The sequence below is a fragment of the Salmo salar genome, chromosome 04 (genome assembly GCF_965601325.2).
Source record: "Salmo salar chromosome 04, fSalSal1, whole genome shotgun sequence".
NCBI lineage: Eukaryota > Metazoa > Chordata > Actinopteri > Salmoniformes > Salmonidae > Salmo > Salmo salar.
Window position 1 is genome coordinate 21,734,851 of NC_138294.1, and position 19,256 is coordinate 21,754,106.

Sequence of the window (19,256 nt, forward strand, 5' to 3'; positions counted from 1 at the left end):
TTCCATCAGGCCATAAATCTTTCCAAAAGGAAAACAGGATCAATCTTGTACAAAGTGAAAATGGCCAACTGCCAAACCCAGCCCAGGCCGCTCCCCGTCAAAACGGGAAGAACCCACTCAGTCAATACCGGTAAACGATCAAAAACAATACCGGTAACAAGTGGGGAACTATGAAAAGAGGAGCTGAAAGACATGGGGTAAGGGAGAGATGAGAACAGGGTGGAGGCTAGTGATAAGGGTCGGAGCCCTAACAACTTGTTCAGGTGTACCCTTCGCCTCCTCTCCCTTCTACTCACCTTTCTTCTTGTACCGTCTTGGAGTTTGCTCCATTACTCAAAAAGCTTTTTCTCCAATTGAGGCAGAGCAGGAATCACTCAGTATTAAACCACCATGATGTCTAAAGGCATCCATTTAGAAAACCGGACAGTTTCAAAGCAAGCCCTACGGTTGGCAAGGCAACAAAGCTAGACAGCCATTAAATCACCTGGTTCCATTACAAAATCAATTACTGCAGTGCACTTCCAATAGCTCCGCATGCAGCCCGATAATGGGAGAAATAATCTTGGATAACCAAAAGCAAGGTCAGTCTGACCCAAACATACATAATCAATATGATTCTCAGTCCATCCTGTATTACTCGAAGTAATAGCTTAGTATTGTCTACTGTACTCGGACGGAATGCTAGTAGCTTACTAGCCTATACAAAGTCCAAGCACAGAATATTGTGAATGACAAGTGCTTCCTCACTCCATTGTAGTATGCACACTGCATCTTTACACAGATAAGTCGTAAACAGTAAGATGGAGAGATCCAGTCAAATCCATTGAAGCGCCCTGTCTATGCCATGGATGTGGGTGGCAATGTGGGCAGGCATCGCGTTAGGCATCGTTACCTTGGGGGGCGGTGGGCAGCCGGTGGCCAGGCGCTGCAGCTGCTCGGAGGTGTGGCTGCAGGAGAGGTCTGAGCAACAGGCTGTGCGGCCCAGCCTCTTCATCAGAGAGGAGATGAAGCTGCAGCCACAGCCACACATTGACTTGCTCATTAGTGGCCTCTCTGGTCCAGAGGAAAATAGACGACAACAAGGGAAGAACGAGGGATGAGGGAGGGAGAGCTAAAGACTAATGCTGTCCTGTCGGGTGGGTCCTTCTTTAGTTCCTTTCCGTTGCTCCTCACAGCATTCGTTTAGTTCCCAGATCAAATAACTGCCTTGTCCCGAGTCGCTCAGAGTCCTCCAGACACACCCGACGCTTCCGGGTTCTCGTGTGTGTCAAGCCACAGGCTGCAGTTGCAATGTCACTTCTCCAGTCAGTTAAATCTCTGAAGGGATGCAGGCTCCGCAGTCATGCCTGGTGGGAAGGCCGGAGACTGCTCACCTTGCTACACACCGGGGAGGCTGAAGTCTGCCGCTACAATACGGATGCTCCAGTCCATTCCCCTTGTGACTCCCTCCTCCTTCCACTCTCCTCTTCTTCTCTCCTCTCTTCGCAGCATCCAGACACACGCCTCTTCTCCGAGGCTCCTCCCTCTGCCCAGCTCACTCTGGAGCAGGATGCTGCTGGGGATAGTGCTTCTGCTGCTACTGCCGTCTCCTACTCTCTCTTTGTTCCTTCCTCCCCCCCCCCCACCCCCCCCCCCCCCCCCCCCCGGATGAGGCTGCTTAAGTGATGTGGATGTTGTCCCTGTCAACACCACTGACTGCCACCACTGTACCTGCTTACTCCCCCCTCCAGCAGCTCTGGCAAAAAGCCGCTCAGAGCCGATCCGCCGAGTCGCCAATCAAAGTATGTTGCCCTTTTATGACATGGGTGCTCCCGGGAGCCCGTTAATCAACCCAGTGCTGCGTGGATAGAGCGGAGTTAAGAGAAATCCAAACCGTGGCTCTGCTCCTTCCCTCCACAAGGTTTGACAGCTGGATACAAAGGAGGGGGTTAAAAGGGAGCATCTAAGTAGCTGAGTAGTGGAGCGGCAGAGCACCAGACAGCGTTATTACCCTAATTATATGCCACTCCCGGGTCACAGAAAAGTAAAATCAGACGAAAGCAAGAGAGAGACAGCCGATCAAGGTCAAATTCACCTACATATTCCGCACAATACATACTGAGCAAAAATATAAAACGCAACATGTAAAGTGTTGGTCCCATGTTTCATGAGCTGAAATAAAAGACCCTAAAAGAAGCGTATTTCTCCAATGTTGTGAACAAATTTCTTTACATCGATTAATGAGCATTTCTCCTCTGCCAAGACAATCATCCAATTGACAGGTGTGACATATCAAGAAGCTGATTAAACAGCATGACCATTACACAGGTGCACCTTGTGCTGGGGACAGTAAAAGGCCACTAAAATGTGCAGTTGTGTCACACATCACAATGCCACAGATGTCTCAAGTTTTGAGGGTGCGTGGATTTGGCATGCTGACTGCAGGAATGTCCACCAGAGCTGTTGCCAGAGAGTTGAATGTTAATTACTCTACCATAAGCCGCCTCAAATGTCATTTTAGAGAATTTGGCAGAACGTCCAACCAGCCTTACAACCGCAGACCACATCTAACCACACCAGCCCAGGACCTCCAGCGGGATCGCCTAAAACCAGCCAACAGGAGAGCTGATAAAACTGTGGGTTTGCACAACCAAAGAATTTCTGCACAAACTATCAGACATCAGGTTTGCTGATGTGAACCGAGTGCCCCATGGTGGCGGTGAGGTTGTTATGTTATGAGAGGTATAAGCTACGGACAACGAAAACAATTGCATTTTATCAATGGCAATTGGAATGTGACAAGATCCTGAGGCCCATTGTCGTGTCATTCATCATCTCATGTTTCAGCATGATAATGCACAGCCCCATGTCACAAGGATCTGCACACAATTCCTGGAAGCTGAAAATGTCCCAGTTCTTCCATGGCCTGCATACTCACTAGACATGTCACCCATTGAGCATGTTTGGGATGCTCTGGATCGACGTGTACGACAGCAACTTCGCACAGCCATTGAAGAGTAGTGGGACAACATTCCACAGGCCACAATCAACAGCCTGATCAACTTTTCTGATCCACGCCCCTACTTTTTTTTTTTTAAGGCATCTGTGACCAACATCTGTAGTCGCAGTCAGATGAAATCCATAGATTAGGGCCTAATGAATTGATTTAAATTGCCTGATTTCCTTATATGAACTGTAAAATCTTTGACATTGCTGCATTTATATTTTTGTTCAGTGTAAGATGCTCTCTCTGCTGTGGTGAAGGTTAGGCAAGCCATTTGGAAGTGTATACGGGGAGGAACCATATCACCAGTGCTTAAAGCTCGAGCACTGTGAGAAAATGCACAGATAAAATAAATGGAGAGAGAGAAAGAAGCCGAGATAGAAGGGACTTGCTTGCCTGACGTCATCTCCTACTCTGTGGGGGCGTTCGGTACAGCCTCTATCTCCGGGGATAGTCAGGTTAAAACGCCTGAGATAAGGTGAGCGAGCAGTGCTGTAGAAGGAGGGAGGGGAGTGTAGGATGTATGCAACAAAAAAAAAACATCTTCGACTGGTACAATTTCCAGCAGCATCTCCCCACTTCTACACTCCTCCCTCCCTCAACAACACTGCTCAGTCACCTTATCAGGCGTTTAACCCGATTAGCCCTGGAGATGGAGACTGCACCGAGCGCCCCCACATAGTAGGAGACGACAGGCAAATCATTCACCTCATCACTGACTAGTAATCAGACTTGATGAAGCCATGAGGCCTTGAGAGGAGAATGATAGGTTGGGGAGGGAGGGAGAGAGAGGGAGGCCACGGTGAGGGTGGAGATGAGTTGAAGCAGAATGAGGGAAGGAGAATATGCAGACAGAAGACTAGGCCAAAGCGGTAAAGGAGAAAACAGAGTATTTCAGTACCATACAAAACACAGAGAGCGATAACATTTAAATGGTGTCATATGAAATAGGATGGGTTGGTGAATTTCCCAGTATAATATCCCAAAAGATAGGTAGGCTAGGTTACTGTGCTGAGCAGTACGCCTCGACTGTTATCGCTCCGCACATAGCAGAAGCCAAGTAAGATATGTGGGTCCACAGACCACAACAGTCCCTCTCCACCGCAGGCTGGGCCTGCCTGTTCAGTATTCAGCTGGTCGGCTGTGTTCAGTGGGGCGATAACAGGGGACTTTAGCTAGAAATCAACAGCAGTTAGCCTCTCTCCAGGTGAGGACTGTGAAAAAGGACAGCGGCTGCTTGAAGTCATGACTGATCGTTGTATAGGGTGAGAGAGATATTTCACTTGCTTTGGCAATGTAAACATGTTTCCCATGTCAATTAAAGCCCATTGAATAGAATTTAGAGAGAGGGGGGTGAGAGAGTATATATATAGACGTATGACATTTGAAATGTGTTTATTATTTTGGAACTTCTGTGAGTGTAATGTTTACTGTTCATTTTTATTGTTTGTTTATTTCACTTTTGTTTATTATCTACTTCACTTGCTTTGGCAATGTTAACATGTTTCCCATGCCAATAAAGCCCTTAAATTGAAATTAAAATTGAGAGCGAGAGGGTGAGATTGATCCCCTATTGCCACCTTACTGGAACAAACAGTACAAATCAACAAGCCTGCTGCCTGGAACAGTCTGCCCAGAGACATCTTGAAATGAAAAGAGGCTGTTCAAATCAAAAAGATCAAGATGTAGCATGAGAGAAACAGTAAGATTACAACCAGCTGTTCAAACAAAAATGACAAATGTAAACATCACAAAAACATTGAGAAACAGCTTTAGTTTGAGTGGAGAGGACAAAGTTATTTTCCTCAACTCTCCAGTCCCAATTTCTCTGTGCAAAGCAAACATTAAAAAGTCTCTCAGCAGAGTGACTGAAAATCACAAAGACAAAGGGAACGAAAAGCCACTTAGGAAACTTCAAAACTTGGCAACAACGATACAGGCCCTCTCTCTCCCTTGGTTAGTTCTGCATGGCTGATGCAGGCTACCGTACGGAAAAGACAGGACTGTGCACACCTCAGCACACCGTTATTATTCTGGGTTCAATAATCCCCTTTTTGAGCATTTTGTTATTGTCCTCTCTAGAGAGAACGAGAGAGAGGGGGTGAACGAACGGCCAGTTCATTATTTATAAATATTGCTTTTCACTGTGTCAGCGCCCGGCTTCGATATTGATCCCTGGAGCGGAGCGACTCGCTGCACCACAGTACCGGTGGAGGTTTTCAGAGGGAACAGAGGAAGAGACGGACTGAACGGGATGAAAGGAAAAAGGGGGAAGAAAAGGAAAATAACTGCATTTGCTTTGCTTACAGTTAGAGTGAAGGAAAGCACATTAGACTGTGCTTTAAAAGGATCAAGTTTATATTTCTGCAGCCAGGATGTGGAGGCAAGCCTTTTAGTGCAGTCTAGGATCATTTAGCCTAAAGATAAACACTTGCTGAGGCGGAAGAGGCAGCCACGCAGTCATTAAATAAAAGGCCACATCTCCGACTCCAACTGTTCTCCCGAATTAGCCTAAAAAAGGTCACCACGTCTTTTGAGAGCGTCCATTTCAAGAAATACAGAAACACACATGGCATAAAAGGTGGCAGGCGGCAGCTTCAGAAAACCCAACCATTGTTTTGACCGGAGGCTAGTTTCCACAACATCCATTGTGTGTGGCGAGGCGCAAGGGCTGACGGAGTTATCAGTCTCCGGCAATCAGGAAAGCGCGGCGAGCCTCCAACAGCCAACACCATACAATTACAACTCCATTGTGTGGAGCCAGACCAGGCTACAAAAGCCTTCCCCTTCTGCAGATGGTGTACAGACTGGGCTGGGCCTGGAGATGCAAGGCCTATGTTCAGGTGATGAGGTTTCCCCATTCATTGCATTGGGTGTTTCTTCAACCCTAGATTCAAAAGGCACTCGCACATCTGAGCAATCTTGTTACAGGTGCATGGCAACAGTTGAAACAGGATGAATGAAAAAAGGAAACCGCACACTGCTCTTGATAGTATCACTGATATTTAATAAGCTTACGTATCGGCCTAACGGCCTTCGTCAGAGCTTTTGTGAATTTTCAGAAAACAGCACCTCTATGTAGACCTAGCCCCACCCACATCCGTTCCACGTATGGAAAGGTGATTGGAGGCAAAGGAAAAATAAATAAGTGCTACCAAACATAACAATATGCATTTCACAAATATTACAAAAGTGTATAGACAAGACGTACCGAACACGTCCATAAAATCTTGTTTCTTCAACCCTGACAATGAATCTTTGAGGGGAGATGACAAGTGTGTCAGGACTAAAACGCAATAAGCAACAGGTAGGTTGGAAACAAAAATGAACAGAACTGAAAAAGGGGTGTAAAATAAAAGAGAAGCAGAAAACCGGGCTCATGATGAAAGCCAGTAATCCTCTACACACCACATTAAAGTCTCCTGAAATTCCAGACTTTAGCACACGGCAAGATCAGCTGTTGACGGGCTGACTTCCTTTCCACGGAATCACATGGACACCACATAAAACCAAGCAAAGCAAGAATGTCACTGACAAGATGGCACTTGTCATCTCCATCACTTGCCTTAGCTTGAGTACCTATTGTCACCTCAGTCGGTCTCTGAGCTTACTAGTAAGTTTTGTCACGGAAGACGCGAGTCTTGGGAGTACAGTACTGCTGAGCCAAGCACAACGAGACGCAGGCATCTCAGCACACCATTTACAGTAAGGCAGTGCTACTTTAATGCACCTCAGATTCAATTACCTCACACAAACCCTGTTAGCCGACACTCCAGACGAAGCATCACCGCTCCTCCCACTCTAGAGACAACAAACAACCAATACACCACAAGGTGACACTGTTAGGCTACTTCTACCTTTCTACCACAAGCTGTGTGTCTTTTCCAGTCCTCTGAAACGCTCTCAACCTTCCAAAACAGTTAGGAGTCTTAGGGAGATGGACCTGTGTCAGAGGTTACCCATGACATAATACTGCCTGGTCAAGATTTAAGTCTGGTCTGAAAGGCCTGGCAACCTGGCATACAGTCTAATCCTGCCAGAGTGGAGGGTGGAGCGAGGTTGGTGCTGCCAAGTACAGAATGAGAGGCAGTCACTCCTCCATATGGAGCCTGGAGCAGCATGGGTTCATTAGCTGTAGTTTACTACTCAGGGCAAGCCGGCAACACACCAACCAACTCACTCCCCCGCAACAACCACAGAGCAGACTCTCTCACTCACACACGCGCAAAGGCTCCAACTTTAGATTGGAAACATGTCGTTTTGGGACTTAGCTATAGTTCTCTATAGTCCAGCCCTACCCGTATGGAGGCTCTAGTCTTGTTACAGACGAGGCTAAATCTCCTCCCAGCACCTGTGAGTCTACTGATGTGTGTGTATAATTTGTTTTACTAAGATGCGGAGTAGACGCCACATAACATGATTCAGACAGGAATGAACCCATTTAAAGAATCACAACAGTCAGGTGTCTGACCTTCCGGCTTCATATGAAATTCATTTTACCTGCCATGTTAACGCTATCAAATGGAAACACCTTTTCCGAAGCCTAGCTATCTACCAGAACTTTGTTATCAGAACTTTTCATTGAATAAATGAATTTCGGACACTTGAGTGGGTATAATTCACCTATAGGGTAAGATCTAGGGCAGGGCTCTCCAACCCTGTTCCTGGAGAGCTACCCTCCTGTAGGTTTTCACTCCAACCCTGTTCCTGGAGAGCTACAGTCCTGTAGGTTCATACTCCAACCCTGTTCCTGGAGAGCTACAGTCCTGTAGGTTTTCACTCCAACCCTGTTCCTGGAGAGCTACAGTCCTGTAAGTTCATACTCCAACCCTGTTCCTGGAGAGCTACCGTCCTGTAGGTTCTCACTCCAACCCTGTTCCTGGAGAGCTACAGTCCTGTAAGTTCATACTCCAACCCTGTTCCTGGAGAGCTACCGTCCTGTAGGTTTTCACTCCAACCCTGTTCCTGGAGAGCTACAGTCCTGTAGGTTCATACTCCAACCCTGTTCCTGGAGAGCTACCCTCCTGTAGGTTCATACTCCAACCCTGTTCCTGGAGAGCTACCGTCCTGTAGGTTTTCACTCCAACCCTGTTCCTGGAGAGCTACAGTCCTGTAAGTTCATACTCCAACCCTGTTCCTGGAGAGCTACCGTCCTGTAGGTTTTCACTCCAACCCTGTTCCTGGAGAGCTACAGTCCTGTAGGTTCATACTCCAACCCTGTTCCTGGAGAGCTACCCTCCTGTAGGTTCATACTCCAACCCTGTTCCTGGAGAGCTACAGTCCTGTAGGTTTTCACTCCAACCCTGTTCCTGGAGAGCTACAGTCCTGTAAGTTCATACTCCAACCCTGTTCCTGGAGAGCTACCGTCCTGTAGGTTTTCACTCCAACCCTGTTCCTGGAGAGCTACAGTCCTGTAAGTTCATACTCCAACCCTGTTCCTGGAGAGCTACCGTCCTGTAGGTTTTCACTCCAACCCTGTTCCTGGAGAGCTATTGTCCTGTAGGTTTTCACTCCAACCCTGTTCCTGGAGAGCTACAGTCCTGTAAGTTCATACTCCAACCCTGTTCCTGGAGAGCTACCGTCCTGTAGGTTTTCACTCCAACCCTGTTCCTGGAGAGCTACAGTCCTGTAGGTTCATACTCCAACCCTGTTCCTGGAGAGCTACCCTCCTGTAGGTTCATACTCCAACCCTGTTCCTGGAGAGCTACAGTCCTGTAGGTTTTCACTCCAACCCTGTTCCTGGAGAGCTACAGTCCTGTAAGTTCATACTCCAACCCTGTTCCTGGAGAGCTACAGTCCTGTAAGTTCATACTCCAACCCTGTTCCTGGAGAGCTACCGTCCTGTAGGTTTTCACTCCAACCCTGTTCCTGGAGAGCTACAGTCCTGTAGGTTCATACTCCAACCCTGTTCCTGGAGAGCTACCCTCCTGTAGGTTCATACTCCAACCCTGTTCCTGGAGAGCTACAGTCCTGTAGGTTTTCACTCCAACCCTGTTCCTGGAGAGCTACAGTCCTGTAAGTTCATACTCCAACCCTGTTCCTGGAGAGCTACCGTCCTGTAGGTTTTCACTCCAACCCTGTTCCTGGAGAGCTACAGTCCTGTAGGTTTTCACTCCAACCCTGTTCCTGGAGAGCTACAGTCCTGTAAGTTCATACTCCAACCCTGTTCCTGGAGAGCTACCGTCCTGTAGGTTTTCACTCCAACCCTGTTCCTGGAGAGCTATTGTCCTGTAGGTTTTCACTCCAACCCTGTTCCTGGAGAGCTACAGTCCTGTAAGTTCATACTCCAACCCTGTTCCTGGAGAGCTACCGTCCTGTAGGTTTTCACTCCAACCCTGTTCCTGGAGAGCTACCCTCCTGTAGGTTTTCACTCCAACCCTGTTCCTGGAGAGCTACCCTCCTGTAGGTTTTCACTCCAACCCTGTTCCTGGAGAGCTACCCTCCTGTAGGTTTTCACTCCAACCCTGTTCCTGGAGAGCTACAGTCCTGTAAGTTCATACTCCAACCCTGTTCCTGGAGAGCTACCGTCCTGTAGGTTTTCACTCCAACCCTGTTCCTGGAGAGCTATTGTCCTGTAGGTTTTCACTCCAACCCTGTTCCTGGAGAGCTACAGTCCTGTAAGTTCATACTCCAACCCTGTTCCTGGAGAGCTACCGTCCTGTAGGTTTTCACTCCAACCCTGTTCCTGGAGAGCTACCCTCCTGTAGGTTCACTCCGACCCTAATCTAGAGCACCTGATTCTAATAACCAGCTGGTTGATAAGCTGAATAAAAGGTCAGTTACAACTTGGGTTGGAGCAAAAACCTACAGGAGGGTAGCTCTCCAGGAACAGGGTTGGAGTGAAAACCTACAGGAGGGTAGCTCTCCAGGAACAGGGTTGGAGAGGCCTGCCCTAGGGAGTACATAGAGTCCTTACAAAGCAGCATCTCCTTTCATCATAACAGAAATTGTTCACTGAATATGTCTAAATGCTTTTGGACACTTGTGTGAGTGCAATTCCCCTATGCAGTAGTACCTAGGGAGTCCTTAGATCACGGTGCAGCTGCAGTAGTACCTAGGGAGTCTGTAGATCACGGGGCAGCTGCAGTAGTACCTAGGGAGTCTGTAGATCACGGTGCAGCTGCAGTAGTCCCTAGGGAGTCTGTAGATCACGGTGCAGCTGCAGTAGTACCTAGGGAGTCTGTAGATCACGGTGCAGCTGCAGTAGTACCTAGGGAGTCCGTAGATCACGGTGCAGCTGCAGTAGTACCTAGGGAGTCCGTAGATCACGGTGCAGCTGCAGTAGTACCTAGGGAGTCTGTAGATCACGGTGCAGCTGCAGTAGTACCTAGGGAGTCTGTAGATCACGGTGCAGCTGCAGTAGCCGGAGGCTGTGTGATGCTGGCTATCATCCTCCTGTGTGATCAGACTTGTTCAGTCCCTGGAGAGAGAGGGATTGTGCATGACTAGTACACGGCTGTGGGAACAGGTGTGTCTGCGGGGGGAGGCCTGGCATCGCTCATGACGGCAGCGCTGTAGTATGTCAGGACTACACCTTCACACATTGTACAGAAACAGAGTTCATTAGGAAGGACACCTTCTGTAACAACTAACAGGAGGAGACCTAGGGCTAAATCTGAAACCAGGATATTGAGAAGCCTGTGTTTCTTTCTATAGCACTGAGGTGAAAGATAAACACACGATACTTGAATCATGACCAATTTCATCAACTCATCAAGTTAAACTGTCATTAATGTCGGAAAACTAGGCATAAGCTTTCAATGGTAAAACACAAGGAGGATGGTTAGAACCTCAGACCTATTTTCCGTTTTGAGTTTGATTTATTACGTTTATTTAGACAGGGACAATATGCAACATATAGTCTCAGAGCACTGAGAAGTTGCACCAGATTTAGCTAAGCGCTAATTTACAGCTGAAGTCCCCCGACTACATGATGGCAATGATGTTCCACTGCCAATATCATGCTATGGGAAAATGTATTCACTGCCAACATTCAGCCTACAGCGACTTTCTTTGCCACTGAGTCTTACTCTGCTAAGTCAATTAAGGAGCCCAGGCAGAAAGCAGGCATTTGTCAAGGACATCTTAACAGTCTTTTGTTTGTTTCTGACGGAGGAAGCCATCTGTAAAGACATGATCCACTCCCAAGTATTAATTGTGATTCGGTTGTAATGACGGCCAGTAAATCTACAGTCTGTCTTGATGTAGGCCGTAGGCCTAGCCACCGACCAGACAGCCAAACATAGGGCTAGGGTTGGGTGAGCTTAGCCTGGCATCGGAACTGAGGGGGAAGTGAAACAAAATACATAGCAAATTCAGTTAGGACACCAGGCTAGGGGTGCGCTGCATTGAGCCATGGGAATTCCCAGATTAGCCTAGGGACTTTAAAAATGGAGAAAAGTGAGAGTGTGTTAAACTCCACAAACCCCTGGCCGCAAAATCATTATCCACTTGTGTCACTGGGCCTGATGTGATGCAGCGTTTATATAGCGTTTTCCCACTTTCTAGGAGTGGTTTGCGGACAGTGGATCTGGGGAATAAGCATTGATTCCAACCTTTCCATTTACAAAGTAGTGACTCGTTAGCAGATTATTCAATTATCTAATTACCACCGTCGGTCTATATCAAGCAAGGGCTGGGTCCTTCATTAAAATCTCTGCCTTTTTCCTTGATCATTAATCTCTTCCCAACTAATTCATGGGGATCAAAGTATGTATGTTTCAGGATCATTTAGCCCTCATTGATCCTGCTGTTGGCCTACCTCACAAATCGCTGACACACTGGGAGAAAGGACAATGGCGACTGGCCAGGCAGAGGAGCTCTGGGGAATAATTAGGTATGATTATGTAACAAACTATGCTATATGTGACTTGAGACTGGAGTCCCCTTTTAAGACGAGCCTAAATGTCAACAAGTACCAGCTTCAAAAAACGCGAATGCCGGTAGGCAAATCTTACTACAATCTAGCTAACGGGACTCCCTAAAAGTTTATTTTTTTAAATTAAAAATGTTTTTAAAAAAGTGACTTTTTGTTAACACCTAACTCTTTTCCTAACATTAACCTTATTCTCCTAACCTGCTGCGTACGTTCACCTAACCTGCAACTGAAAAGTTGTAGCCGTATCGAAATGGCGTGTTTTCAGGGAATCTCTCTGGCGAAGAGTAACCCTTCAATGACATTTGTACAGAGAGACCCAATAGGAGCCAGTGAGGATGATTCTCTCCCCTCCATCTGACCAGGTTTGCCGTGTCCATTTCCTCTGACTAGACTGTCCTCTAGTGGGGAAAGACAGTACAATGCCTTCCCCTCCACTAGAGAATGAGAAACACAGGTACTACTACTTCCTCTATTCTCAACAGAAAAGTGTCCGATTTAGGCCCACTGACTGCATGGCGTCCTCAGCAACAATAAACCAAAATGCCTAGGCCGAGTAACCCACAGGCCTACAAGTGGCTATCCTCTTCTATTTTCAACAGAGAGGAATGTCACATTTGGGCCAAGTCCACTGACTGCCTGCATGACGTGCTGAACAACAACAACAATGTTCTGGGTGGACAGGGTGGGCCCTCCAAGAGTGAACGATGCCTGTGAAGCCACAGCTTCCTGCCGCCCCAGGAACAGAACAGTGCAGGGTGGTTTCCTGGTTTCCTGTTTTCGTCCGGAGCTTCCGAAGCATGAATGACTGGGTTGAAGTGTGTGACCGTGGCCACATTTTTTCTCTGACGAGGGAACGTACACACAGCGCCACCTACAAACAACAAACAGCTCCACCCTACTACCCAGCTCTCACAGAAACAAGCAAAGAACACGCCGCAGCAAACTGAATGCATGTTTGAGTCATTTCACCCCTGTTCCCCACAATAGAGAAGCAACATCTAAAAGCAGAAACAAAATGGCCAGCAGGTTTTACTCCGGTGCCATTTAAACACATTACCCTCACGTGGTATTGTGGTCAGGATCCCGGTATAACCTAAGATGTGGGCCTACGGGAAACTGTATGGCATTTTATAGTCTGGTGGGCCAATAGATCATCAAGAGAAGAGACGGTTCTCTCAACATTGTATAGTATTTCTTACAGTCCAGTCCACATGTCTTCCCACTGCATGAATCCACTCCCGATAAACTTTTCCAACTTTAAACAAAAAAAGCGCAGCTGATTCAATACCCACCGAGCAGCCCTTTCATTACGCCCAAATCTAAGCTGACAGCGTGACGCGACCATTCCAAGTTGTTTAAAGCCTCGCCACTCTAACAGAGAGTGCATCTGCAGCTAGTTTTACTATCCGACCCGGTTAGCAATTGCTTAAAGCCGTAGAGCGCAACCGAAATAGCACTACGGGCCCTGGTCAAACGTGTTGCACTACATAGAGAAAAGGGTGCAATTTCAGATGCAGACTTAGCATATCAGCAGCCCTTTCTACTGTCCTCTGCTGTCCTGTGTCATCAATTGTGCGCCGGCCATTTTCTTCCCCTGGCTGCTGGGCTGGCGAAAGGAAAGGGCCTATAAATGATTTACATAGGATGTGTGTGGGTTGTGGGCGCTGGGGGACTGATTAAGGAGTGACACAAAGGATGACTGGCTGAATCCCAGACCTCTTCTCTTCTGCTGCTCTGCTGTTGTGGAAAGCCCCTTGCTTTCACCTCAGGATATGACAAAGCCAAGGTCGACTTGTCTTCTCCCTGTGCTCCGTCTGTAGTTGTGAAGAAATGCTCTCCTCTTCCAGGAAATGAGCCCACATTTCCCCTACACCACTGCTTCACACCTCTTCTAAGTAAACGTCACAGCCTGAAATTCCAACTAATACCTGTCACTTCAGGTGAATGAAGACACACCTAGCTCATCCTATAAAAAGAAAACAAGAATATTTGATAACAATTTTTCCCCCCAGAGGAATGAAGTCCAGTACCTCCCCGTACCTTGAGAAGATGAAAGCGACAGCGCCTGTTGTGACGGGCACAGCAGTTCCCGTAGATATTACCTAATTACTATATCAAACATGGGGAGGTAACCAAGCCGGTGCTCTTCCCCCTCTCTTACCGTCTACAGACTGTAATTAAGTTACTTCCTTCAGGAGAGTGAGAGAGAGGCACCAACAGCCCTGCTGCCGGGACTCTGCAGCAAAAGGTTTCTCTTAATAAAAACACAGACAGGCAGTGTGAGAACCAGAGGGAGTAGGCGGTGCCAACAAACACACAGAGTGTGAGAGTGACAAACACTACAGTAGTTCTTAACTGGGCCCCACACACACACACACACACACACAGTATTTTGATCATTGAAATAAGCAAGTGATGACTGATAGCTGACGTGACATCCATTCATTGTAGCCTACACTGTCCTAATATTGATGGCAAGGTGAAAAGCCTTACACGTTTCGTTGGAGTAGAAAAACACACCATTTTGTATGACTCGGGCTCAAAATTCTACCAAGAATACGCTAAAAAAGATGACCATATGCATGTCGGATAAAATAACAACCCAACATTCATCTCCCAGGACAAACTAGCCAGCAACAGCTAGCTTAACTAAATGTCCATGAACGTTTCATGTGTTTCAACTTGCCCCCAAATGAATATAGTTGGTTTTGATATTTTAACCTGCGGATCATGATGGCCTCTGGTGTGGACGGACAAAATCAACGACACGTATCCAGTGTAGTCAGCATGTTACTCAAACAACCCAACTTGCACCCTAACATAGCATACTACTACTGCAACTGTTCTTTAAAAAAGTGTGCACCTCTAACTCACCTCACCTGCTTCGACTCAGTTTCTCAGCAGTGAGCCCAGACATATCAACCTCAGCTTGGGTTGAGGTGACATCCATCTAGCATCCTGAGGAAACTGCATTGGAAGGATGAAGGCGGTGCTCCCTCAGGATTCCAATCCAAACCTACCCATTATAAACACCCCCAGGGATGATGTCACATTAGAAAACCGTCAGAGAGCCTCAGAATTGTAGTTTTAGAAGTTAATATAACCTAGAGGTGACTGACTGTCTGTGGTTAGCAGTCAGGACCATCCCTTTAAATATTCAACAGTTAGCAGAGAGAGCACCCCGGTATGAGGCTCTCTGTATGCTATCCAATCGCTTTACCTTTCATTTACAAAAGCGTGCCAGCAATGAATTATTCAGGGTCTAGGCTGGCTGTACTTTTGTCTGTAAGGAGGAAGAGTTCCCCACAGCACACACACACATACAGTGGAGGGGATACACGCATACTAAAAGGTGAACCCATTCTGCATGAATTCACATATTTGCTCTTTCATTAATCTTAAGTGGCTGGGGAGAGGCCGATATGAGAATCCACCTTCAAACTGGGGAATACACGTCGGGAAACAAAGATGGTGAACGCCTACTTCAAATTAATTCAAGTTACTACCAAAACAATTGTGCATGCATGTGCATAGGAAAGGCATTGCTTATATGCGCCTTTGCCCCAACAGTGGGACGGACACACACACACACTACTCCTCATTAGTGATCATCTCATCCCCTCGAGGTTCCCTCCCTATTTGCCCACAGATGAGCCTGAGCAACACCGACGCTTCAAAGTTAATAAACCTCCTGTTTCTTCATAGGTAGTTGTAAAAACAACTCCCCTGACGCAGAAGTGTGAATGTGAGGCTTCCTGCCTCTATCACTGAGAACAATGAGAAGGGCTGGGAGGGTGGATCTCTCACTCACTCCACTCCCCTGTTCATCCCATCTCCATCTCACCCTCCCTCCCGCCCGCTCCCTCCCTCCCTCCCGCTCCCTGCGTATCATTTCTCTCCCTCTTTCGACATTGTTCCCTTCCCTTTCATTCCGGAGGAACGACACACGGCTAGCGCTTCCTGAGGAGAGATCTGGTACAATAAACACCTCTCCAAATGGTTCAGGGGGAGCCTGCCAGAGGATGCTGTTATACAATGAACTGCTTACTCTGGTAGTCAAAGGGATCCTTCGGGATTTTGGCTATGAGGCCCTTTATCTACTTTCTCAGAGTCGGATGAACTCGTAGTTAACATTTATGTCTCTGCGAGTGGTTTGAAGGAAGTTGCTAAGTAGCGCAATTGCTAACTAGCGTTAGCGCAATGACTGGAAGTCTATTTAATACTTAAATCTAAGACTGCTAGCTAGCAGATACCCATAGACTTCCAGTCATTGCACTGACGCTAGTTAGCAACTTCCTTCAAGCTGCTCGCAAAGACATAAAAATGGTATCCAGGAGTTCATCAGAACCTCCCTGGGGAAGTATTGCCAAAATCTTGAAGTATCACTGTAAAGTCAATGTCAGAGCAGGTCTAAGAGCAGGACCCAACTCTCACAACTAACGTTCAAACTTGGTAGGCTCATTTTGATGTTACAGGCTAGGCTAGCCTTTTGGTGTTAGCTTTCAGTATAGCGTATAGGTTAACTGTTCCTGGGGATATGTCGCAATGTGAAAAGCAGTCAAATCTTGGAGTGACTCGTCATATTAGGTTAAATATCGTTCGATATCCCAATATGGAAGTTATGAGAACAAAGGTATAGGTTAGTGTTGATTTGATTCTCTCAACTAGAGACTAAGCATAACAGAAGCGGTCCTCAGTAACATAAAGAGGTTGTAATAACGCATCAGGATCTCTCTGTACTGGAGGAGAAAGGGGCAGGAGGTAAATCACGAGGCGCTGTCGACTGGGCTCACAGTGGAAAGCCGAATGAAGTCGTGGTAAATCGGCCACACAGTGGAAAGACGGTCATGAATACTAAGATACTGAAAAGACAGAAGGAGAGAGAGGGATAAATCACAGCCTAAAAAAGGGGGAAAGCTTAATTGAGCATTAAGCCTCCACCGAGAAGTCAATGAAGGAGAAAGAAAGGAGTCTAATTAGCTAGCTATTAAATATCTGTCTGGTTTCCTGTAGCCTCAACCCAAAAGAAACACACACCACCCCCCCCCCCCCCCCATACCCAGCGTAAGTGAAGCAGTTAGGATTCTGCTTGTCAGCCCCACACAGTGCACATACACACTTAACATCTGTGCTGTGCATCAAGGTATGCAGCTGGTGATCATGGAAAAATCCACCACACCCACCCTCCCCCTCCCCCAATCCCCAGGGAGTGGAAGTGAAGCGGTTACTCACGATTCTCTCGGTCAGGCCACACTGGGGGTTGCTCTCCTCTCCTCTCCCGGCCTGGCCCCTCACTGTTAGGGCTGTCAGTGGAGGCTGAGGAGAGAGAAGGGGATGTCAGTGCATCATGTGTTAAGCAATCTCAGAGGTCATCACAGAGTCAACATGGCACAGGGCCGTCTGGGGAGGGGGGGCTCTAGGGGTATCTCAGGTCCATGTGCTTTGGTCTCATTCTGGTATCTCACAGTTTAACCCCCTGAAACCCAGACCCCCAGAACAGATAGAGCACACCTCCACTCACCCACAGACGGGCCCAGTTAGTCACAACATAGTGTTATTGCCCTGTCTTAAGACAGAGATGAAGTCACACACTGGGGACTTACATAGAGATACAGACAGAGAGCTATGCAAAGAAACAGAGTTGTGTGTAGCAGGAAACGGGCTAGGATCTAGGACGTATAGGTGAACATTCCCATGTGAAGGTGAGGCCTTACAGCTCGACTACATAACATGACCCGACTACACCCTAATAATATCACTACTGTACTTCTACAGTAGCTATACAAAGTAACAGGGCTGCGTAGGAAATGGCACCCTATTCCCCATCGAGGAAGAGACCCAGGGTGTTTCTTGATCTTTCTGACACCGAAGGTGTGGGGAATTTCTTCCAGGAGAAAGCTACAGAATAAAAAAAAACAACAGGTAGACTATAAGTCAAAAACCCAGGCAGGAACAGACCGGCTGAATACTGACTATACCGGTGTCAACATGCAACAGGGCGTCACCCCTGCACCTGTGAGGCAGATTGATTTACCCGCTGGTGGTGGCTCATTAACATTTAGTAAATCAGCCATTCATTCACAAGGAGCAGCTGCACACTTAGGGCCACGGCCCTACAGGCTAGGTAACATTGTGCAGCAGGAAAGCAAAGGAGAGCAGCATTAGGCTAAACAGTGTGCAGGTCTTCCCTTGTCTTATCTGCAGTATATGGTTACCCAGCAACCGGGTTTGGTAAGTCTGGGATGTGGGCCTTGCTGTTAACCGTCGGAAGCAGACCGACGGCTGCTGTTGGAGAGCCACTTTGATGCATCCCCTCAGGTTCTGTGAGCCTCTCTAACCCCACTGGTGCCCCTAACTCAGTCCTTATGGTAAAGTGTTTAACTTTCCTCCCAGCTGAAAGAGAAGACAGGAACACGAGCTGGGTCGGGCTACTCTAATTTGGTTCTCTGGTGAAGCTAGTTTCTTCATGGACCAATTTGGAGAGCTATTCTTTGGCCTGGGGGGGGGGGGGGGGGTTGAGACAGAAAAAAAAAAGTGATATGGGAAGCGGTCAGAGCTCAAGTTGGGCAAAAGTCAACATGTAACTTGAGTAGCCACTGGGGATCTATTGGCAAGGCAGACCAGTTGTACGAGGCACAGTTATCGGCTTCCAACTCCCGTCGGTTTCTAACCTCTGAGCGGCTGCCAGTGCCTAGAAAACAACCCCTAGATATGACAGGCTATCCCATCACAACAGCACTAGGAACATGGACATTGCCAAGGGAACAGGCCAGGGCTTGCTGTTGGCTAACTGGGTGTTAACACCAGACAGAGCCGGACGTGAGTCCTGGGAAAGACATTGAGAACAGCAGAGGCAGACTATTCAGCTGCTTAACAGTGGATCACCCTGAGACAGGAGTGAGTGTGGATGCATGTTTGAGACAGCAGATCACCCTGAGACAGGAGTGAGTGTGGATGCATGTTTGAGACAGCAGATCACCGTGGCTGCGTTTAGACAGGCAACCCAATTCTGACATTTTTTCCACTAATTGGTCTATTGACCAATCAGATCTTTTTACATCAAGAAAGCAGTTGGTTTATGACTCTCAGGAGCATATGGAATTATACGAGACGAGAGACACAGCGAGAGCGAGAGAGAGACACAGCGAGAGCGAGAGAGAGACACAGCGAGAGCGAGAGACACAGCGAGAGAGAGAGACACAGCGAGAGAGCGAGACACAGCGAGAGAGCGAGAGACAGCGAGAGAGCGAGAGACACAGCGAGAGAGCGAGAGACACAGCGAGAGAGCGAGAGACACAGCGAGAGAGCGAGAGACACAGCGAGAGAGCGAGAGACACAGCGAGAGAGCGAGAGACACAGCGAGAGAGCGAGAGACACAGCGAGAGAGCGAGAGAC

The 19,256-nt window shown here is 47.6% G+C and overlaps 1 protein-coding gene across 2 annotated transcripts in view; it reads right to left on the reverse strand.

Moving 5' to 3' along the window:
- Positions 1–19,256, reverse strand: part of LOC106602374 (F-box/WD repeat-containing protein 7) — a 189,949-nt gene that overhangs the window by 126,935 nt on the left and 43,758 nt on the right. For both annotated transcript variants that reach the window (XM_082974176.1, XM_082974175.1), the window contains exon 2: positions 17,094–17,177. The gene's annotated coding sequence lies outside the window, so the exon portion shown is untranslated. The remainder of the gene's footprint in view (positions 1–17,093; positions 17,178–19,256) is intronic.